The following is a 15,856-nucleotide window of genomic DNA, read 5'->3' as shown; positions in this document are numbered from 1 at the left end:
TTTTGTCAAGGTTAAGGCGATATAATGAAATTACTGAATCGTAGTGATTAATTGTATGATTTCGATCTCTTCCAATTCAAATTGAGGTCTCACAGTTGGGTGAGCTAGAATGTTTCCAAGTTGGTGGCTATTAGTAGATTGATTGTTCGTTGTAATCCACTTCCGGAAATTTGGTGAACTACTAGCTTTGTGGATGGTTTGATCGAATATGCTTGACAAGACTTGGTTGTATTTAACAAGTGGATGCTCATTTCTTTCACTAGCATGAAAACATGTAATCCTGTTTGGATGGGTTGCGTTTTGGTTTATTGTTTCCTTACAGTACTAGCTTAATTTTCTACATGCAATTAGATATGGGTTTTGTTGTTTTCTCCTCCACTTTTTGCGTGTATGCTGGTGGAATGGGTTAGATAGTATAACTCATATTCTCTTTAAGGTAATGTTACATGCAACATTTGTTCACAGATTTATTGTAGGATAATTGTAAGATTTGTAGAATGGGAACTCTCCATATTTATATATAACTATGCTGCTCTGATAGCAATCCTTTTACATTGTTTCATGTGTGCCTTGGCGTTGCTGTCCAAGAAAGGAAATGGATAACAGTCCTTGTTTAAATGTTGGTGCAATTGATGTTGATTGTAATTGTGATGTTGCTACTCCTCCTGATGTCCCACTGTGTAGTGGTGAAACGGATTTTTCTTAAAGGAAGGAAATCCTGAACTGAATGTTTCTCCAGAGTCAAAGTCTATGCATTCTGAACATCAGGCAGACTTAGAAAAAGACAGCTATGAGCCTAGATGTACACTTACCGAATTGGAGTCGAGAGATTCATGCGCTGAAGCACATTCACCTGGGAAAAGACAATTAGATTCTGCCCTTTCTAATTCTCCGTTAATTGTACATTTCAAGTTTTTCCTGAACTACATTTTGAATATAGATATTTATATTTTGGCTGGGGCTTAGATTGTTTTAACATTGCAGAATAAGTCGGTTGATATGACTTCAGATGCTAATGAAATGACTGAAAGATCTCCAATCAGTCCTCCTTCAGATGTAGCAGAGGATGATGGTATTCTTTTCTATTTGAAATTTTATGTTTATTTTTCTCCATAGTTTTTAGTGGGTTTGCATGTTCTAAATAGGGTTATCTGTATAATTTCAGTTTCTCTGAATGGCGAGGTGTCAAATCATTGCTTTAGCAATATCCCTATGGTAAATTTCCTTTTCCTTTAAATGTATTAACTTTTGATTAATGGTAATAAGCTTGCAGATGCTGTTGAGGACTGTTTTATCTTTAAGGAGTTCATAATATACCAAGTGTTCTTTTGTCTGTTGATATAATCTCTCTGTTTATTGATTTTCTGATATATGCCCTCTATACAAGTAACTTTGAGGTTCTCTTTGGTTGATGCATCTTTCATTCTCTATTTTCTTATAAAGCAATGATTTTTGAGTTCCTAAAAACAATGTTGCTTTTTTGGCATTGAAACTCCGGTTTTCGTTTGCCCTTGCTCTGTATTTGCTGTTGCTTGGTCTAGGAATCCTTTATGCAGTCAATGACCTGTAGGTTTCTATGGTTAGGATTAGTGATATTCAGCTTGGAGGTTTTGAGTTCGAGATTTGAGGTGGGTGGTGAGTTTATGAAATTGGAGAGGAGCACTTCCTTTGTGCAACATAAAAGTTCAATGAACTCTCCACATCCATGTGTACTTGGGGGGGAAAAGATAGCTTAGCTGGATGTCTTGTGGGTTTTGACAATTAAATTGTAAAAACAGCTTCTGTGAAAATCATTTTCCAATAAGAAACATATTAATTGCTACCTGATATTTGTTCTGTAGGCTTTTCAGATTTTTTTGATTATCCTTTCTGTGAACTTTGCAGGATAACATAGACGGGACAGTTGTTATATGTTCGGATTATTTTCTATATCAAGATGATTATTTTACAGGCTCATCAGTCATTTTTTCTCCTAATGGTGTGAAAATCGAGGGCTCAACTGTGAGTGAACACCAAAGAACCTTTAGATTTGAAAGGGGAATTGATGATATTATTAGCATCAATTGTCGGTGGTTTCAAAGGGTGAGTCCTAAAAGGAAATATTTGAATTAGCGTTCTCCTATTGTATTTTGGTGCTAACAGTAAAAAGTTTTCTGTACGGAGTGCATCTTAGGTTGGATATATGGTAGTCAAGATGAAAGTCTTATCCAGGGTTGCGGTAGAGACTGAGAATGCATGTGGTACTTCAGGTCAGTGGCCTTATACGGCTATATTGCCTGTGCCTTTCTGAGCTAAGGATGTATTTTTTTTTGTTTCCATCAAAGGAGAGGATTGCAAGAACTTGATGATCTTCATAATATGTGATATGGGCCGAGGTTTGCAAAACTCGACTTAAATTGACTTTGAGTTGTAATTTCATAAACTCGACTCGAAAAAATTTCAAAAGTTCAAAGCGAGTTATAAAATACAACTCGAATAACTCAAAATTTTTAGTAATTAGTGGATTGATTTTCAAGTTTGAGTCGAGTCCCTCGACTCTGTATGATATATGTATATCGCATATGAAAAAATATGAAGAAATGTATATATATTGTATATAGTTAGTAAAATCATTTAAATTGAAATCAAATAATATCATAATATTATAAATATTTACAATTAAATTTAAACATAAACTCGACTCGACTTGAAAAAATTTCAAAACAAGTTCGAGTTATAGAATAGGACTCATCAACTCGAATTTTTTTAATTCGACTCGATCGAACGCTCACCCCTAGATATGGCTATGGTCTTCAAGAACTAATTTCTCATAATCACATTACACATATGATACATTGCTCTGGAAAAAATGTTTTGTGATTCAGAATTTTGTAATTTTCACCTAGAAAATATGAACATAATAAATAATCAATGTCACTTATCATGCTTGTTTATTTTGTTTCTTGTAAAAAGGATTTTTTACATTCGTAGGTGTGAAGGTTTTTAGGATTTGATTCAAACCTAGTTCAATTGGGTTTTCCTTGTTTAAAGTTACTTTCATCACCATATGGAAGTTAGCTATCAACTAACATTTCCACCACTTCTTATCTAACTTTATCTTCTCATGTATATTTCTTCCAGTCATTGAGGATTTGAAGTTTACAGTTATTGACCCCAGATGGTCTGAGAAACAGGAAGCAATCGCTTCATTAAATTCTAAATACCAGGCCAAATGGAATATTATACTGGAGTAAGCTTCTAAATAGATGTTTCTTTTTAAAAATCTTTGTCATCAACCCTAATTGTCAGTCTATGCTAATTTACTTTGTTTTTTTTTGTTGCTATTTATTTATTTATTCTTTTAAAAGGCTCTTACATGCCTACAATGATACTATGTTATTAAATATAGAGCTGGGCTAAAATATTCTTTTTTTTATATTGCTTATGCCCGCAGTCCACTTATGGATGGAAATGATTCACTTGTGCAAAGATCCTATTTTCCCAAGTAAGTTAAGGCACAAGCCCATAACAAAAAAGAGGATAAAAGTGTAGTCTTCTCTAATGTTTCCTGTCTTTCCTTAATTCATGATCCTGTTGGCTTATGTTCTCAAGATATACTCAAAACTCTTGTTTTGCAGTTTTGATGAGCCTTTTGAGGAGCTTATATATCCAAAAGGTGATACTGATGCAGTTTCCATTAGCAAGAGAGACGTTGATCTGTTACTACCAGAGACATTCATCAATGATACAATCATTGACTTCTACATCAAGTAAGATGTATATAATGATTTTATGGTTCCATGCCTTTATCTTTTATGGAATGCTTCCGACTCAAATTTGTAACATAAAATCTAGGCTTTAACCAATTTTGTTTGATAGGTATTTGAAGAATCAAATTCAGCCTGAGGAAAGGCAGAGATTCCATTTTTTTAACAGTTTTTTTTGCTGACCTTGACAAAGATCCATCCAGTATTTCAGATGGAAGGGCTGCTTTCCTTCGTGTTCGTAAATGGACAAGGAAACTAGATATGTTTGGAAAAGATTACATCTTTATTCCTGTAAATTTCAAGTAAGATTTCTTTTAAAAAAAGATTTTTTTAATATATGACATGCAAGAATATGTGAGCTAATATAGAGTAAATATGTATATTACTAACAGTCTTCATTGGAGTTTGATAGTCATATGCCATCCTGGTGAAGTAGCTGGTTTTAAAGGTACGTTCTTGTCACTTTACAATTTCTTTCTGGAATTCTACCTTTAATTCATACATATTTATCATGTTTTAGATGAAGACTTGGACAAGTCATCCAAAGTACCATGCATATTGCATATGGATTCTATCAGAGGAAATCATGCAGGCCTTAAAAATCTTTTCCAAAGGTATCCAGAATAGCTGCAAGATTCCTTTTTACTTTTTCAATGCTTTTGCTGATTCTTGGTTGGGTTTCTAAGTGGGAAGTACCGAATTTTTTTCCATATTATATATCAGAACTTTTCTTTTCATTTCTTAAACAGTCGTATCATATCTTGGTGTGGTTAAGATGTCTATTTTGAACAAGATTTGCTATTTGTTGGAACTTCGGTATTCTGCACTACGGTTCTTGTGAGTTTGTACAGTGCATTAGCTTTTAAAGTTGGATTGTGATCTTGTGATTGAAATGGTTTAGGGTGCCTTTAGTCAAATATGTAGTAGTAATGGAAGCAACTAATTCTTCACTGTACACTATTAGATTTTAAACGTCTAGTTTAGTATGTAATTGTTATTCTTTCCTTTGAGTTTGCTGTAATATATGTCCAGCTGTGATAATATGAACCAGCATTAACCATTAATTATTAAACTTTCCTTTGTAGTGTAAACATGAAGTAGAGCTTGAGAAGGTTCCTGCAATTTTTTTTAGTGAGATTCTAGAAAACATAACCAACCTTTAGAGGCAGAACTATATGTGAACCCATTTTCAGTTTTCATATGTATGGATATACTTATGCCCATGCATATGCAATCTATATGAAACATGAATTTCCGCCTTGAAAAGCACTGCATATTGTGTTATTCTAGTCCTTCCACTAGCCAGGAAAATAAGGGAATGCACACTTTTTAGATATCCAATTTTACACTTAGTGTGAAATGCAGACACGTATTTTAGAATATTCACTGATACCATCTTTAAAAAAACACTTTGCTGTATGTCCTCCCCATCCAAAATAAATAAATAAACCCTTAGCCAACACTGCCTACATCAATTGGGATTTAGGTACTTGAATAATTCTTTTTTCTGGTTTGCTGAATGTACAGCAGCATTTTACATATGATATTTGTTGTGGGATCAAAATACTGATCAACTTTGTTGCCATTAAAAATAGCACTTTTAGTCCGATTTTGTGGAATTAGCTTTAGCCCTGCATTCCTGAGTTCTTAATCCTCTCTTACTGATAGTGAAGCACCATAGCTTCAAAATCTCCGTTGAAGTCGAAGTAAATGACTATCACACTTTAAATTGCTGCAAATGGTAGCCTTTAAACAAAAGGGGTACAAACTTTATTTGCATTTACTGGTCTCGTTACTCTCGTATAGTGCTTTCAAGAATTGATCTTTCCTTTTTCTTTTTTTCCAATTTGGTCGTATACAGTTATAATTGAAGAATTTATTCCGATCCATCATGATGAATCTTTTTGTCCACATCTTTGTATTTCAAGCTTTTTCACTTTTGTGAGTATTTTAACTTCATTTGGTTGCCTTCTTTAACTGCTGTGCATTTTTGAAAACTAGACCTTTTTAAGTTCTTGACATGGCTTTTGTCCCTGGAATGATAGTTTCCTTTGGGAAGAGTGGAAAGAGAGGTACAAGGAGACATCGGAAGATCTTTCTTCAAAATTCTTGAATCTGCGGTTTATCTCACTTGAGGTATCATTATTCTCAGTTTTAATATTAGCTATTTTAATGAAGGGGTTTTTTAATGAGACCTTATTCTATCAAATAAAAAAAATAAAAAAAATATTAGCTATTTTAAGGTGCAGTCTTTGAATAAGATTTTACTTAACAACTTGTACCTGCGGGGGATGTTTAGAAACCAGTCAAAACCTGTCCAAAATATTATGATTTCTTGTCCCATAATCCCATTTGATTCCTTTCATTGAATTTATCTGAATTTTGTTCAATTATTACCAGTTGCCACAGCAGGATAATTCATTTGATTGCGGTCTGTTCTTACTCCATTATCTGGAGCTCTTTTTAGCGGAAGCTCCTTCCAACTTCAATCCATTCAAAATAACCAAGTTCTCTAACTTTGTAAGTGGTTTTTTGTAGTTGTTTTGATTCATAGAACAGTTGCTACTTAAGTGTGTAATTGTCTACTACCATCTTTATATATATTATAATTTTAATGAAATTGTGCCCTTTTTTCTGTTTTATATTTTTCCAGTTTGCAATTTGAGCGATCTACGGTTTTGAATTGAAGTATAAATTGTTTAACATGAAAACATTCTGGCGTTTGTGCTTAGGAGTTAGGACCAGGCAACAAGTTAAAATTTTCATTAAGCTAAGAATAATATCATGATTATTTGTTAACAATCTTCTATTTGCTGTATTTGTGAATATTCAGCCATATTTTTATAATTTCGTTTTTATCTTTGTTTTCTTTCCCAGCTTAATTTGGATTGGTTTCCGCCTACTGAGGCATCTTTAAAGCGCACTCTCATCCAGAAGATAATTTTTGAACTCCTAGAGATCCGTTCACAGGAAATCAGTTCATCTAATTACAGTGATGAACCTCATTTGTCTAAATTCCATGAAAAGATTGACAATGAAAATGGCTTGGAGTTTGTTTCAAAGAGTTTCAGCCCAGAAGTAGCTTCTGATGGGAATTTAAATTCCCAAGTTAGCCAAGGGATTGAAATGACTCTTTTAGCATCATCTTCTATGAGAAATATGGAGACTGTTAATGATTCTGGCTTAGTTCTTAGGGAGTTCTTTGATCCCGGAGTGACAACAGGATCTTTTCTTGGATTTCAATCTTTTGATCAGCAGCCATCATGTTACAGTATGAATGGAGCTATATCACCAAGGGAGGTATTGAATTTCATCATTTTTGTGATAATTATTTGTTCGGCCAAATTCGGTCTAAAATGCATTTGCTGCATTGCTGACTAGTTAAGTACTTACTACGTTCATTGCCCTATATATAGTCATGCATATACACCAGATAAACATGTGAAATACTTCTGTTAAAGCGATTGGGGAATAGAGGAGGTTTGTCCTTGTATCGTATTAAATGTTCTAAGTTGTCTTGGTAATCAACTTTTATATCAGTTAATATTATATTTTCAAATTCAAATAAAAGAATAAACCGTTTTATTTTCAGCAACAAGACGTGCAAGCTGGGCAACAATTTCTTTATTTAGCTTCTGGAGAAACAAGTTTTCCACGGTTCCCTGGAACCACACCTGAAGTTCCATATTCATCGAGTGGCTTTGTCATGAGCAGTTCATGGAATCATGGGACTTCCATGCAAGGAGAACACAGAGTTGACACATCGCTTGAAACGTGTTGTACCTCTGACGATGACGATGATATTGGGATAATTGAAAATAACCCCATTGAGGGTAATGTTGATCCAATTGAAAAACAGGAACAATCTCAGTTGGCAGAAAACGTTGAGAATCCTAAGAAAGGTTTCATGCCTGCCTCCATCGAGTTGCTGGAGACTTCTATCACTGATGTTTCTGGAGCTTCTGAGAATGCTGACAAGATTCACTATAAAATGGACAACGCAGACCTTCCTTCCAAAGATAATTTCCCTGTATTGTTGCTTCAAAATCTTGGTACAGCAGGGAATCAGTTAGATGTGGATCCCGAATTGGTTGAGAACAAGGAGGCTAGTTGTGATGAAGGGCAGACAATTGTTGACGACCTACCATCTAAAGATAATTCAGCAGTATTATCACATCAAAATCGAAGTATGATGGTGAATCAAGATTCTGAAGTGGTTGAAAACAAGGAGGCCAGTGTCAATGATTCGCAGGCAGAACTAGCCGGGCAACCAGCTGCAAAAAGGATGCGGCTTATGCTATCTCTCGAGGAGAAAGTGGACTCATAGCGTGAGCCTGTCAATGGGGACATTTTTTTAGTTAAGTAGGATCAGGACAGGATGGATTTTGTCTTGCACCTCATGATGCTAGGATCCCAAATCTAACTAGGTATGTATATGCCACGCCGTAAATAGTATTCGGCTGCATTTTGGACTTTATGAAGATGGGGCAGTAGTTGAATAGTTTTCCACACATTTCTGGCTTTTATAGCTTATATTATACAAGAACTAACGAAATTCCCTGCCCACCAAATTATAATCTTAAATTCAGAAAATTTAGATAGCTAATGATCTGTCTTTTCTTGCATTTAGCAGCTACAGACTTGGCAAAATTTGGTCTGGTAGTGTATGTTGTGTTATAAATGCAAATATAATATATATTAAATATAGGATTATGCTAATTGTATTTAAACATTTTGTCCAATTTGTTTAAACCTGTCTTTTCTGTTCTGTTATTTTTCCTTCTTTGTTATTTTGAAGCTTTGATTCCCTATTCAAAAAAAAAAAAAAGAAGAGCTTTGATTCGGGTGAGAGGGTGAAACGAGTAAAATTGGGATTTAAAATATTTGACGGTAATTTTCATCAAATCAGTGTAAGCTATATGCATGCGGAACTTATATGCTATCAATCTAATTAGGATAAATTACACAAATGATCACTAATGTTTGAATAAGTTTTTTGTTTTTCCATTAAAGTTTTAAAAGTAAAAAATTAGTCATTAATGATATTGATTTATAACAAATTGATCATTCATCGTTAACAATCATTATTGTAATAACGTAATGTTGATGTGGCACGTTAAACCAATTGACGTAACACTATTTGACCATGTAGGATATCCTTGATCAACCGTTTGACTCTTTTCTCTTATTTTACTTTCTTCATCCTCTTTTTTGTTTTGCTAGCACCTTTCGCACAGATCAAAGCTTGGTAACTGGAAAAAGAAAGTATGCTAATAATGACTGTTACTACTTTCTCAAAAGTACTTCACTTCCTATATTAAATTGATAACCCCAACAATTTCACCTTTCGCACAGATGTTGGGGACATTTTCATTATTTTCTTAACTCTGTCCAAGTGAGCAGGAAATATCACTATATTTGACAGCCAAATTTTGGGATTAGTCATGGACGTTGCAGTGTATAACCAAATAATCAATTCCAATCATTTAACTATCTTCATACCTTTTATGGTCATAACTCAACAATTTCAAAGATTATGCTTCACAAATTTACTAAGATAAAAGGATTATGATTTGCTTGCACTCTAGATTGATAATATGATCAAAAAAAGGGGGAAAGATCCCTTGCAAACAATCTCATGATTGTGTTGACGAACTTTTAGGAAGTTCTCTTCATGGGTTTTGTTGATCAAAATCCATACGTTCCTCACATAAAATATATAGATTTATATTGCTTTAACTCTAAAACCTTGATTTGTACCCATGTGAATGTTACCATTCTAATTAAATATTATAGTAGAAAGAGATATTCGGATGTAATATGAGTCTCCTAGGCCTTCCACAAATTCTCGAAGACAAAAGGCAAGCCCAAACATAAGAGGGGGTTTGGAAATAATTTTCAGCCTACAATAGACGCGTCTCCATGCCTAAATATTCTTCGTGCTAGCATAAAATGATACTAGCAAAACAAAAGAAGATAGGAGAGTCAAACGTCGCTCAAATTGTGTCCTACATTATCAAACGATATTAGGTCAGTTGGTTTAATGCGCCACGTCAGTATTTCGTTATTACAATAACAACCGTTAACGATGAGTGGCCGATTTAGTATAAATCGATAATGTTAATGACCAATTTATTACTTTTGAAACTTCAGTTGAGAAAATGAAAATTTACTTAAACATTAGTGACCAGTGTAATTTACTTATTTAATTAACATAAATATAAATTTAAAAAAATTAATAATACTATATTATTAATTTTCTTAAAATAAATTAAAAATATATTTAATGAGATATCGTCATTAAATTGTACGCCTTCAATCTGTTATATATAAACCCCTCGTAAATACCACCTCAATTTCAAGTCTTATTTATGTAAAGAAAGCAAAAAAGTGTGCCGTTGGATTTGTACCACTTTCTCGATCGCTAATACACCATCCGATAGCATTAGCCCATCGTTCTTTCTTATGTGTATGTCAGGTTTTCACCTGAAACGGCGAGAAAGGATTGAGGAAATAGAGAGAAAGGTAGGTTTACAGAAAAGAAGTACTCAGTATTTTCATTCATAATTCCATTTTTGTTCATTACATTCAATATATTACTCAGCTTATCCAATTATTTATTGACAGCTGGTATTCCTTCTAACAATATAACCGTTCCAGGTCCAGCTCAGCTACAGCCCGTCTCCTCCTTATCTGTTGACTCCTTCAACCCAGTTATCATCTCCTCATCTGCCAAGCTCACGTCGAATAAAGCATCATGTAATTTCAAAATCCCTAACTCCTGTAAATTCGAAATCCCTAACTCTTTTCTCAATTCCCCCTTTTTCACATCATCAATCCCTAATTTCTCATTCCCCATTTCTAATTTCTCATCCAAGGCCATGACAATACCCCCCTCTTCAGTCGATGCTTGTCCCCAAGGATCAAAGTCAGAGAACTGTGATTTCAAAACATGAAAATCCTCCCAGGTAGCATTCTCTGGTCCCAAATTAATCTACTGAATTAACAATTGAGTAACTGCTTTGCTGTTTCTTTTCACGATTATTTTGTCTAATACCAGGTGAGGATAAACGCGAATTTGTCCCTCGGCTTTAACCTCCGGTGGATCTCGAGAGGTCACTACTTTATCTCCAATCCTCTTTTTCAATAAGCTAATGTGGAAAACATGATGTATTTTCGATTTACCAAGCAGCTGTAATTTGTAAGCCACTGACCCTATCTTTTCTGTGACTTTGTAGGGTCCATAGTATATGGCTGATAGTTTAAGGTTTTTCCTTAACGCCACTGATATCTGCCTATATGGTTGTATCTTAAGGTAAACTTCATCTACCACCTGTAGCACTCTGTCACTTCGCTTTTTGTCTGCAAAATGCTTCATACGTTGTTGTGCTTTGTCAAGCTAATCCTGTAGGACTGTATTCATGTTATCTCTTTCTTGTAGCCATTTCTGTACATCTGCTACTTTTTTTTTCTGTTGACCATGTCATAGTAGGAGGAACATAATGTCATAGTAGGAGGAACATACCCATAGAGAGCTGTGAATGGAGTAGTTCCCAAAGCAGTGTGGAAACTGGTATTATACCACCATTCTGCTTGAGACAGCCACTTACTCCAGTTAGTAGGTTTCATAAAACACATTCCCCTCAAATATTGCTCTAAACACTTATTTAGTCTTTCTGTTTGACCATCGGTTTCTAGATGGTAAGCTGTAGTGAATATAGTATGAGTTCCCAACAGCTTAAGTAGTTCTGTCCATAAAAGGCTAGTAAAAATTTTATCCCTGTCAAATAAAGCTATTTTTGGCTGCCCATGTAGTTTATACACCTGATCCAAGTATACTTTAGCTATTTCTGTTGAAGTAAATGGGTATACCAGGGGTATGAAGTATGCATACTTAGTAAACTTATCAATAACAACCAGTATGCAATTGTACCTGTTAGAAGTTGGTAATCCTTCAATGAAGTCCATAGTAACAAATTCCCAAGCTTGTTGGGGAATTGATAGTGGTTGAAACAACCCTGGTTTCAAAATATGCTCATTTTTAATTCTCTGGCAAATATCACATTGTTGGACATGATCTTTAATCATTCTCTTCATTCCTTTCCAATAAAAATAAGACTTCACTCTGTGATAGGTAGCTTGAATCCCTGAGTGACCACCATAGGGAGAATCATGTAGAGCCTCTATAATTTGCTTCCTTAGGGAGCCTGTTTGCTAATGTAGACCTTACCTTTATTCCGTAGGACACTTTTTGAATATGACCATTCTGTTGCATCTTGAGTAGGAACAGCTAATTTAGTGATCATTTCTGCTGCCATTGAATCATCCTGATAACTCTGCTCAACCTCCTGAACCCAGGTTGGAATAACAACAGTAGCTGTTAATTGTTGTAATTCCACCACATCATCATCTTTTCTAGATAAGGCATCTGCTGCCAAATTGTGTCTGCCTTTCCTATACTGAATGATGTAATCCAATCCCAACAACTTTGTAAGCCCTTTTTTCTGTATAGAAGTAGTCAATTTTTTTTCTAGTAAATGTTTTAGGGTCTCATGGTCTGTATTTATAATAAAAGAACCCCCTTCTAAGTAATGCCTCCACTTAGAAATGGCCATGAGTATAGTCAAGTACTCATTTTCATATATGGACAGATCCAATTGTTTAGGTCCTAATGCCTTGCTAAGATAAGCTACTGGTCTGCCATATTGGGATAAAACTGCTCCTATTCCTTTAGAGCTTGCATCTGTCTCCAAGCAAAAACTTTTTGTGAAGTTAGGTAATGCTAAAACGGGAGTCTGACACATTGTAGTTTTTAGAAGTTCAAAGGCAATTCTACTGTCTTCTGTCCACTGAAAATGGTTATTTTTAAGCATAGTAGTTAGGGGTTTAGCAATCTCTCCATAGCCCTTTATAAATCTCCTATAATATCCTGTCAAGCCAAGGAACCCTCTTAAAGATTTTAAGGTTTTTGGCAATTTTCATTGCTGCATAGCTTGAATTTTTGCTGGATCATTAGCTACTCCTTGCTTAGATATTATATAGCCTAGATACTCCACTTCCTTTTGACCAAAGAAACACTTTGCTCTATTTGCAAATAACTGATTTTGTTTTAAAACTTCCATAACAGTCATGAGGTGTCTGATATGGCTTTCCAAATCCAAACTGTAGATGAGTATGTCATAAAAAAAACCAGTACAAATTTCCTTAGATATGGCTCAAATAGCTTGTTCATTAATGCCTGAAAAGTTGCTGGGGCATTTGTCAACCCAAGAGGCATAACCTTAAATTCAAAGTGGCCATGGTGAGTCCTAAAGGCTGTTTTAGGAATGTCTTCAGGAGTAATTCTAATCTGCCAATACCCTGATCTCAAATCCAGTTTAGAAAAATAAGCTGCTCCAGTCAACTCATCTAACAAGTCTTCCACCACAGGAATTGGAAACTTATTTTTTATAGTTAAGGCATCCAATTGTCTATAATCTATACACATCCTCCAACTTCCATCTTTCTTCTTAACTAACAAACATGGTGAGGCAAATGGACTTTTACTGGTCTGAATTATAGAAGAATATAACATTTCCCTTACTTGCTTTTCAACCTCTGACTTCAAATGGTAAGGCATCATGTAGGGTCTGATAGTCACTGCTTCTGTACTTTCTTTTAATTTGATTGAGTGGTCATGTTCTCTTGGAGGTGGCATTCCTTTTGGTTCTTCAAAAACAACCAAGTATTCCTCCAATAAACCCTTTAGCTCAACAGGTACTACTTCATGACTAACCTCCCCACTCAACATAAAAATCTCCCCTGTTAGATCATTATTTTTTTCCATCAACTTCTGCATTTTACTATTTGATATTAATCTAATAGAAGATGAACTCTGCCCTCCTTTTAAAGTAACCTCTTTTCCTTCTTTCTGGAAACTCAAAGTCATGTAGTTAAAATCCATCAGTAGTGGACTGTATTTTCTCAACCAATCCACCCCTAACACCATATCACTCCCTTCCAGAGCTAAAACTCTGAAATCATGTTCAATTTGAGAACCTTGCATTCCCCATCTTAAGTTTTTACTCATAGCTGAACTGTATAATTTCTCTCCATTAGCAACTGTAATGGTCAAGGGATGAGTCTGCTCCACTTCCATTCCCTCTTTAGACCACTGCCTAGTTATGAAACTATGTGTGCTTCCACTGTCTATTAGGATGTTCAGTGGTTTCCCTGATATATGACCTTGTATCCTTAAGGTATTATAGCCTATGTTACCTGTTATTGCATTTATAGATATTTCCAGTTCTCCCTCCCCAGAGTATGCTTCCTTGGGCTCATTGTATTCTGGTTCCACATTCTCAAACTCTCCTGTATCCTCTATCTCCTCCATATAATTCAACTGTTTGAATTTGCATTGATGTCCTGGACTAAACTTCTCACCACATTTGTAGCACAATCCATGTGTTCTTCTATACTCCATCAAAGATTGTCTATTCTGAATAACTCCCTTTTGTGGTTGATTCAATGTGATATTAGGAGATTTATAGATGGAACTCTATCCTGTAGATGCCACTCTAGGTTGAAACCTCAACTTTCTGCTTTCCACCTCCCAAGTCAACTCAACCAGTTTTGCTAATCTAAAAGCAGCAGTCAGAGTGGTTGGATTATGAGTCTTTACTCTGTGCTTAATGTATTCCTTCAATCCACTTAGAAAACTGGAAACAAAATACCCTTCCTCCAAAAATGGACTATACTGCAACATGTAAGACTTCAATTCTTCAAACTTCTCATGATAGTCTTCTATAGACTGTCTTTGGTTCAGCTTATTAAATTCCTCCACAATATCATTACAATTCTGATCACATAATCTATAACATATATCTGCTGTAAACTCATGCCAATTCACCTTGTGCTTCTGAGCTATATAACCATCAAACCAAGTTTCAGCCTTTCCAGTTAAATACATTGTAGCTAATTCTACCTTCTGATATTCAGGTACCTTAAAGATAGAAAAGTACTTATGGCATTTTCTTGCCCAGCCTCTTGGGTTTGTTCCATCAAACATCTGAATTTCTATTTTAGGCCTGAAAACATAATTTGACTGACCCTCTCTACCAATAGATGACTCCCCTAAGTCCACTGTATTTACTTCTATTTTCAACTTTTGCACATCCATAATATCATTAAGTGAACTTTAATAATTTTGAGGAATAACAGCAGGTCTAGATGATAATATTCCAGGTTCATCTTTCTTGAAAGTATATTTCTCATGCTCATTAAGAACTGTTATTAAGCATGATTGCTTACCTCCTTTTTTAGTTTGATATACAGCTGCTTGTAATCGACCTTTATCAGACAAAGGTGAATCCTTTTCCTCAGCTGCCTGACTCACCATCTGCAAGATTCTCTGCAAATAGCCTCTATTCTCCGTCACTCCAGTTTCCAGTACTTGTATCCTTGCTTCCAGCTTACTTTTCTGACCAGCCCACCAAGATGGTAATGTCTCTTCATTCCCAGCTTCCACTAATTGTTCTGGTGTTTCTGTGGTTTCATTCTTCTGCATTTTCTTTGTCTTACCCAACTTGAAAATTATTGGGATCAATAATCTACCTCTGATTACCAATTATCATGTTTTCACCTGAAAAGACGAGAAATGATTGAAGAATAGAGAGAAAGGTAGGTTTACAGAAAAGAAGTACTCAATATTTTCATTCATAATTCCATTTTTGTTCATTACATTCAATATATTACTCAGCTTATCCAATTATTTATTGACAGCTGGTATTCCTTCTAACAATATAACCGTTCCAGATCCAGCTCAGCTACAACCCGTCTCCTCCTTATATGTTGACTCCTTCAGCCCAGTTATCATCTCCTTATCTGTCAAACTCTTGTCGAATAAAGCATCAGGTAAATTCAAAATCCCTAACTCTTTTCTCAATTTCCCCTTTTTCACATCATCAATCCCTAATTTCTCCTGCCCCATTTCTAATTTATCATCAGCAACGTCGACTTCCCTCTGGATCACCGCCATTTCTGATTTCACTAGAACGCCCCCTTACATTCTGATTTTCATAGAATTAGGGTTGGGGTTTTAGCGTTGTACACACTAAAAAAAAAAGGAAAGA

At 35.1% G+C, this 15,856-nt stretch overlaps 1 pseudogene; it reads left to right on the top strand.

The window, feature by feature from the left end:
- LOC120180246 overlaps nt 1-8,313 on the top strand; it is an 8,752-nt pseudogene extending 439 nt beyond the window's left edge.
- The last annotated feature ends 7,543 nt before the right edge of the window (nt 8,314-15,856 follow it).

This window comes from Hibiscus syriacus, unplaced genomic scaffold (assembly GCF_006381635.1).
Source record: "Hibiscus syriacus cultivar Baekdansim isolate YM2019G1 unplaced genomic scaffold, ASM638163v2 tig00112491_pilon, whole genome shotgun sequence".
Lineage (NCBI taxonomy): Eukaryota > Viridiplantae > Streptophyta > Magnoliopsida > Malvales > Malvaceae > Hibiscus > Hibiscus syriacus.
Note: the sequence above shows the minus strand (reverse complement) of the source record. Positions and strands in the feature narration are given on the sequence as shown.